This window comes from Marmota monax, unplaced genomic scaffold, assembly GCF_021218885.2.
Source record: "Marmota monax isolate L192 unplaced genomic scaffold, Marmota_monax_Labrador192_F-V1.1 WCK01_AAM20220418_F8-fsc00078, whole genome shotgun sequence".
NCBI lineage: Eukaryota > Metazoa > Chordata > Mammalia > Rodentia > Sciuridae > Marmota > Marmota monax.
In genome coordinates, this window is record NW_026694865.1 from 1,649,483 (window position 1) to 1,656,429 (window position 6,947).

Below are 6,947 nucleotides of genomic sequence, written 5' to 3' on the forward strand. Positions count from 1 at the left end.
TGGTGCATGTGTGATTGAACTAGTTATGGTGGTGATGCACTTGAGCTCACAAATGTGCTTCCAGAACAATTAGAAACTCTTCAAGCACCAGCTATTGGATGTGCTGACAAAGAGAGGCCGGGGGTCAAGGCTTAAATGGCGTGGAGCTTCGCCGTCACACGACACAGGCCCAGGCGCCTCCTCCTCTGCTGCAGTGCCCGTGGCCTGTCCGGGACTCGACTCCCCACTCCCGGGACCTGTTCCATGTGACTCATATCCTAGCAGAGCAGGAGGCTGTGGAGACACCTGGGGGAGGGCTGGGGGGCCGTTTCCAGCTACCTCTCCTCTGGGGCGGGGGGGTGGGGGTGGGGGGGGCTCTGTCCCAGCTCTCCACCCCATCCTCTTCCCTGCTCCTTGAGACGAGACAGGGGAGGCGGGTGGGAGTCCTCAGGGTATTCGGGGTATCTACTAAGCAGAGGCTCATTGTGGATAGCTGGCCCAGCTGAGAGGCAAGTGGCTTCCCTAGTGACTCTGAGCAAGTCTGCTTCGGTGAGTCCTCACTTGGGGGAGGGGATGACGTGGGGATGATGAAGCTGCTCTCTTGTGACAACATGGCCACCTTCCACCCTGGGTACCACAAGGTGCAAAGCCCCCATGAGACCCTGGGGACCTGCTACAACAAGGAACAGAGGCCTGGAGAGAGGAACATGGGTGCATTAATGACAGAGGGTTGGAGGCCACACTGGGTTGGCCAGTGAGGACTAGACAGAGTAGGAAAAATGCCCGCCCAGGGGCAGATGCCTTAAACATACCCACACGAGCGCTGGTCTAGGGCTGTCATCCTGGGCCAGGCAGCTGGGTGGCTGTCCATTTGGCATGGATTTTGAGAGGTTTTAAGAATTTGATCTCGATTTTTGGAAAGGACTCAAATGAAGCGTGGATGAGGCACTAGGGAGGTTGTACCGGAAGTCCTGCCTGCAGCCAGGGGCTCTCGGTGCTGGTGTAGCTCCTCCTGCCGCGTGACCTGACACTGTTCCCAAGCCTCTCTGTTTTCTTATCTGCCAAGCGCAGAAAATAATCCCAGCGCACCAACTTCCCAAGAGGACAACCAGATCCAGCCTATGAAAACAATCAATTAGGAGCCTCACCAACACAGCAGGCTGCAACTGCTCACTCAGGCCCAGGGCAGGACCAGTCTGGCCTCAGAGAAGGGATCAAGATTGGTCCCTGTAAGAAAGATGTGTCAACAGGTGGGTCAACAGGGTCAACCATTTCAGAGCAGGCTGGAGTATCATTGCATTCTGTAGCTTCCAGTAGTCCCCCAAGATGGGTCTCATTGCATCCCTTTCTGAAGGAGCCATCAGAGATGGGGAGGTTGAAGGACTTGCTAACAGTCACCTAGCTGATCATGAGCGGAGGAGCAGGAAGCCCTGCGGAGACCTGTCTGCTTCTGGAGCCACCACCTACAGGACGCCGAGTCTCCTGGGGGGAGGCATATAATAAGCTGAGGTTGGAATTTGGCAAGCAAAGATCCCGAAAGTCCCACTGTGAGTCCTTAGGGAGTCACCAACCAGATGAGACTGAGTCCCCGTCATAATGAGGAAGAACGGCAGTGGGATAGTTATGCCTTGTGGGCTATTGGGAAGATGAAGTTGGGTCTTAAAACCACATGGAAATCACAATTATTATAACAAACTGGTCACAAATAGTTGAAAGGTCATTGGGCAGGGCTGTATCTTGGCCTGGGTAGGACACTGGGATCACAGGGACCACTTCAAAATCTTAAGGAGGCCCTGCCACAAGGTGGGCATCCTGGTGAGAAGCTGACCTCCCTCACCTGCCCACATCCGCACCGTGACTGACCGACTCCCACTGTCGGTGCAGTTGGGGCTACAAGTCCCAAAGTGATCCACCCGTGGTGACCTCCCACCTGGGCCCTTCCTAAAGCTCTGCAAACCTGCTTCCAGCCAAGGAACCACCCAAGTGGGTGATAGAGGCAGATATTCTAGGAGGTGGAGAGACTTCAGGTGACAGACACTTGGTGGATAATGAGGGCTGGGTCACCACTACATGGGTCCCCAGGGAAGGCAGCTTCTGCCTGGCTTTAAAAGCTTCAGGATGTATTTCCTTGAGAGATGGGAGGAGAGGTGGAGAAGGGAGTTCTAGGCAGTGGAGATGGCTAGAGCGAAGGAGCTTGCACTAGAGAGTGAATGGGCGATGGCAAGTCACGAAAGGTCCAGAAACTGTGGCCAAGCCTGGACTGGCTATGGGAGACAGGAGCCACCTGCAGATTCTCAGGCTGGTGTGGGGCAGATGGAGGGCATCCTTCCTGCCTCTGGGTCTGCTCTGTTATTCTAGAGAAGGGGCGGAGCTGAGACAGGCAGAGGTTCCTCCACCCACAGCACAGGCCACAGAGGCGGCCATGTGACCCTGTGTCCCCTCACCAGGACCCCTGAGTGTGGTTTCTGTGGTCTGCTTTCAGCAACAGACGAAGCCAGCCACAGGCAGCCCCTCCCAGGCCACCTCCATAATGACCCAGAAGGGCCCATGCAAATGAGCACGGAAAAAGTGACAGGGGCCTTTGTGTAAGATGGTTTCCTTTCCCAGGCCCCAGGCTGAGGTGGGGGCAGGGGGGTGGTTCAGCCCCCTCACCTATGTGTAGAGAGAAGCAGAGGCTCTGTTTTCAGAGGCTGAATCCCAGTTCTGGGTCTTTCTCCCTTTCACCAGGGCACTTCTCCTCCTTCCTGAGCCTCAGTTCCCTGCCTCAGTACCCAGAGCAGGGTGCACGGCCTGGCTCTCTGCAGGGCCTCAGTGCATCTTACTTTCTCCTCGGACCCAGGAGCCTGGTCCATGCACAGAGAGGTCAGGAATGCTGAAGCACACAGACCCCAAGGGACCACATAGGACATGCCAGACACTGGGCATGAGGCCTGGTGATATGAAGAGGACCGGAACCTAACCCATTCCTCTGACTTTTAAAACCCTGAGTGGTAAGAAAAGCAGAGCACAACCCTGCCAGCCCAGGCTGCTGGAGGGAGCCCCTGTGCTCACCCCTTGTGAGGTTCCCAGGAAGATCTGACAGGCTTCAGATCTGGACAGACAGGATGATGTCCTCTTCTGTGCTCATCTCCCCATTTGGCTGGCAAAGGTGGGAGGGAACGGGTGCAGGTGGGACCCCATTCACAGTGCAGTCGATGGCTGCTCACTCCTAGGGCTTTCCTTGGGGACTTCACCTCTTTGCCCCCATTCTGAACCAAGTTGCCTCCTGTCAAATTCCAGCTCTTTCTCTTCTAGGGGTATAACCCCAAGGTAGCATGTGCCTCAATTTCCTCATCCTGGAAATGGGCCTAACGAGTGCTTCTCCCTACGGAGCAACTGTGAGAGAAAGATCAGTTAATCTGTGTAAAGCCCCCCACCTCCCGCGGTACCTGATAATGTGGTAAGGGGTTATTTCTGTTCAAACAGGCCCCCGGGGAAAGCTGTGCCCCTGAGTGCCCTTTGCTCCCCCAGGGACCTCTGCAGATCGAGTCTGGGCTTAGCCAGTGGCAAGCAAGGATTGGCTCTGAATCAAGATGAACTAAAGAGGAAGGGGAGCCTACACCTTCAGGGATCAATTCTGTAGTTTGTTACTAGCGAATTTTCTGGAGCACTAGAGGGGACAGAGCGTCTCTTCTGAGCCTGGCCCGGCACTTGGTGCTTCTCACTGCAACTTCCCTTTGACACCAATGATGCCTCTTTTCTCCTTTGGGGAGAGAAAGGGGGAAGAGGGAGATGCTGTCTGAGTGAGAAAAAATAGATAAAGAGGAAGGAGGTGGCCCAGGAATGGTTTCTGAGCAGCCTGAGGGGTATCACCTGCTGCAGGTGATATAATCTGCTCACCTGCTTCTCCCTCCAGTGGACCTGACCCCCACCTGCTCTGGCCCTCCTGGGCAAACACCTGACCCTCTGAGCTCCTGCTTCCTGGGAAGTGGCACCTGGGGGTGCAGGAGGAGGCAGCGTGGAGCAGTTGTCCACAGGGACTCGCCTTCCATCTGGGGGCTTTATGGCCCAGCAAGTCAAGAACAAATTATCATTGTTCCCCCTGCTCAGATACAAAACAGGCTGGGGCTCAGGGTGCTGCTGTGACTTGCCTAACATGTGCCCCAGTCTGCCCAGGCCCCCTCCACTGGATTCAATAGACTGAACCCTGATCTACACAGCAGGCTCTGGACATCCAGCTCTGGCCAAGGCTTCACATGGAGTCTGGCCTGAGGCAGGGTCACAGCCTGCTGCCCTGTTCCAGGACCAACAGAGAAACAGAAGGTGACTTGCCCTGGAATCTCCCCCTGGACCTTCCTTCCAGCGCCAATTGCAAGATTGGCTGGGACTGCCCTGAGCAAGCTGGCCATGACCCCTCGAGGTCAGTGTTTGTGGCCGGGACCCAGGGATAGGGTGGTTCAGGCACTGAGGACAATTAGCACACTTGAAAAGCCTGGGGACCCTTGGCTATAGCATTCTGAGGGTCTGAGTCCCTCCGGGGACAGGCCAAAGACAGGATCTGAAGATACCCAGATGGAGGCCTAGCGGGTACCGAAGTTCTCGAAGCCAGAGGAGTTGGTATGCTCCCGTGCAGGAGTCCAGAGAGAGCAAAGGCCTCCCCCAAGCTCACAAATCTTCACCCTTGGGGGACAGGGCAGGGCAGGGCGGGGAGAGGGCTGGAGAGAACCTTCACAGATCTCGACTTCAGGACCCCATAAAGAGAGGGCTGCAGCCTGGGGTTCACACCCTGGTACATCCCTGGCTTACCTGCCTTCAGCGTGTGTGTCAAGAGGCCATTGGATTGATTAATTAGACTAAATAAGTATATCTTTAGAAGAAAATATGCAGGCACACTATAAAAAAAGTTAAAAGGGCCAAAAACCCATCCACTGAGAAACTCCTCTCCCCCACCTCCTCCTTGTCCAGGCCCCTTGCACCCAGGTCCTTTCTCGAAGCCTCCATTCCAGCTGGTGTTCCTACAGCCTTCAGGTATCATATGCTCTTCTAGGTTTACAAATAAATGCAATCGTGTGTGTGTGTGTGTGTGTGTGTCAAGGTTTGCATCTCTTCCTTTCCTTTATTTTCACACAGTGGTGCACATTAATACACAATTGTGAGCCACACAATTTGGTCAACAACATATATATTATGGTGGTCTCATAAGATTAGGATGGAGCAGGGAAATTCCCATGACGTAGTGACATGGAAGCCACCCTAAGGTCCCAGGCAATGTGTTCGTCGCATGTCTGTGGTGATGCTGGTGTAAGCAGTGCGGCCAGGTATGTGAAGGTCCAACACATAAATTGTGTATAGTAACTAATTCTTGATAATCAACAACTGTCACTGGTTTACGTACTTGCTACTATGCTTTTATCATTATTTTCAAATGTCCTCCTACTTATTGAAGAGGAGTTTTGCAAAAGAAGGCCTGTCCCCTGCAGCAGCCTCACACACACATGTCCACAGTGTGTCCGGATGATTTGTGTGAGCACTCTGCAATGTTTGCACAATGAGGAAATCGTCCAACCGTTTTCAGAACATGTCCCCATCGTTAAGCCACACATGACAGTACCCTGGAGCCCTCTCCTTACTGGAACAGTTAGAGGCCACTTTACTTTTTTTTTTTAATTGGCTCAAAGCAATAATTATATGCGTTATGCAGGATTCTATGTATTGATTAGGCACAGTTGGGAGGGCTTTGATTCCATGTAAGGGAGCTAAGGTCACGTGTGTGTTGGTCATGCTCACAGTGGTGAAAAACTCCATTGTATGGACACCCGTGTATTGAATCAGTCCCTTGCTGATTAACATTCGAGCAATTTCCAATGGTTTGCTTTGCTAAGCAATGCCGCAAACCAAAGCCCAGTGACGGCATTTACATTTCTCACATTCATCTGCATGGCAAATTCCTAGAATTGCAAGTGCTGGGTCAAAGGCAAACGCGTGTGTAGCTATTGCCCCATGGCTCTCAGGGGTGGCACTGGTTGCCATTCCTGCCAGTTCTACATGCCATCGCCCATCCCCTGTGCCCTCAGCAGCAGAGCACTGCCTTGCTTTTGATCTTTTTCAATCTGATGGTTGAAAGAGGGTCTCTTATTGAAGTTTTAATTTGCATTTCTTTTATGAGTAAGGCTGAGTAACTTTTCATATATTTAAGAGCCACTTATATATTCGTTCGAAAGCTGTCTTCCTGTATTTCGTCTATTTTTTTTAATTGGGTTATTGTTTTTTTTTTTCTTGTTGCCAGGTAAGAAAACTTTGTGCATTAAAGAATTGCTTCCTTCCTTTACAGCAGAAATTGAAGTTTGACTTCTGGGTTGGACATTTGTCATCATGCATGGGCTCCAGTGCTGCCTTTGCAGTCTCCAAAGTTCAAAGGCTTTAGGGAGGGGAGTGCCTAACCCCCAGTGTGACTCCCCGATGGGAGCCTGGGCCTGGGGTTTCAAGGATCTCTGAAATCCCTTGTGGTTCCCCCCATCTTGAGTAAGGTCTACAGTTGCAAATTGTCAGGGATGAGACGCAGGTGCTCTGTGTGGTGAAAGAGGGGTGAGGGCTGGCTCGGGGACAGGAAGGAGGAAGCTGGGCAACCGAAGACAAACTGCCTCCTTCGGGGCAGCTGCAGGCAGGGTTGTGGTCCTCACCTCTTCCCAGGGGCCAGGGTTTCTCAAACCCTTCCCTGCAGGGGGTGCTCAGCTGAAACTCAAAGAAGGCTGAATCTCTACACTGTGGCAAAGGAGGGCTCTGTCCCTTTCAGCTGGAGAGTCTGACCCAGACGGTGGAAATGAGCTCTGGCTTCCACAGATCCTGCTTCTGGCAGGTGGCCTGGCTGGGACTCCAGGGTCCCAGACCCAGGCGCTTTCCTCTAAGAGGGATGTCAGTGCCCAGAAGGCTCAAGGGATTAGCCTGGGGTCACTGGCAGCCACAACATGGGAACAGAGGGCTCCTGGGTC

General features: G+C 53.1%; 1 pseudogene; it reads left to right on the forward strand.

The window, feature by feature from the left end:
* The first annotated feature begins 3,570 nt into the window (after positions 1 to 3,570).
* Positions 3,571 to 3,761, forward strand: LOC124080693 (small nucleolar RNA U3; annotated as a pseudogene).
* The last annotated feature ends 3,186 nt before the right edge of the window (positions 3,762 to 6,947 follow it).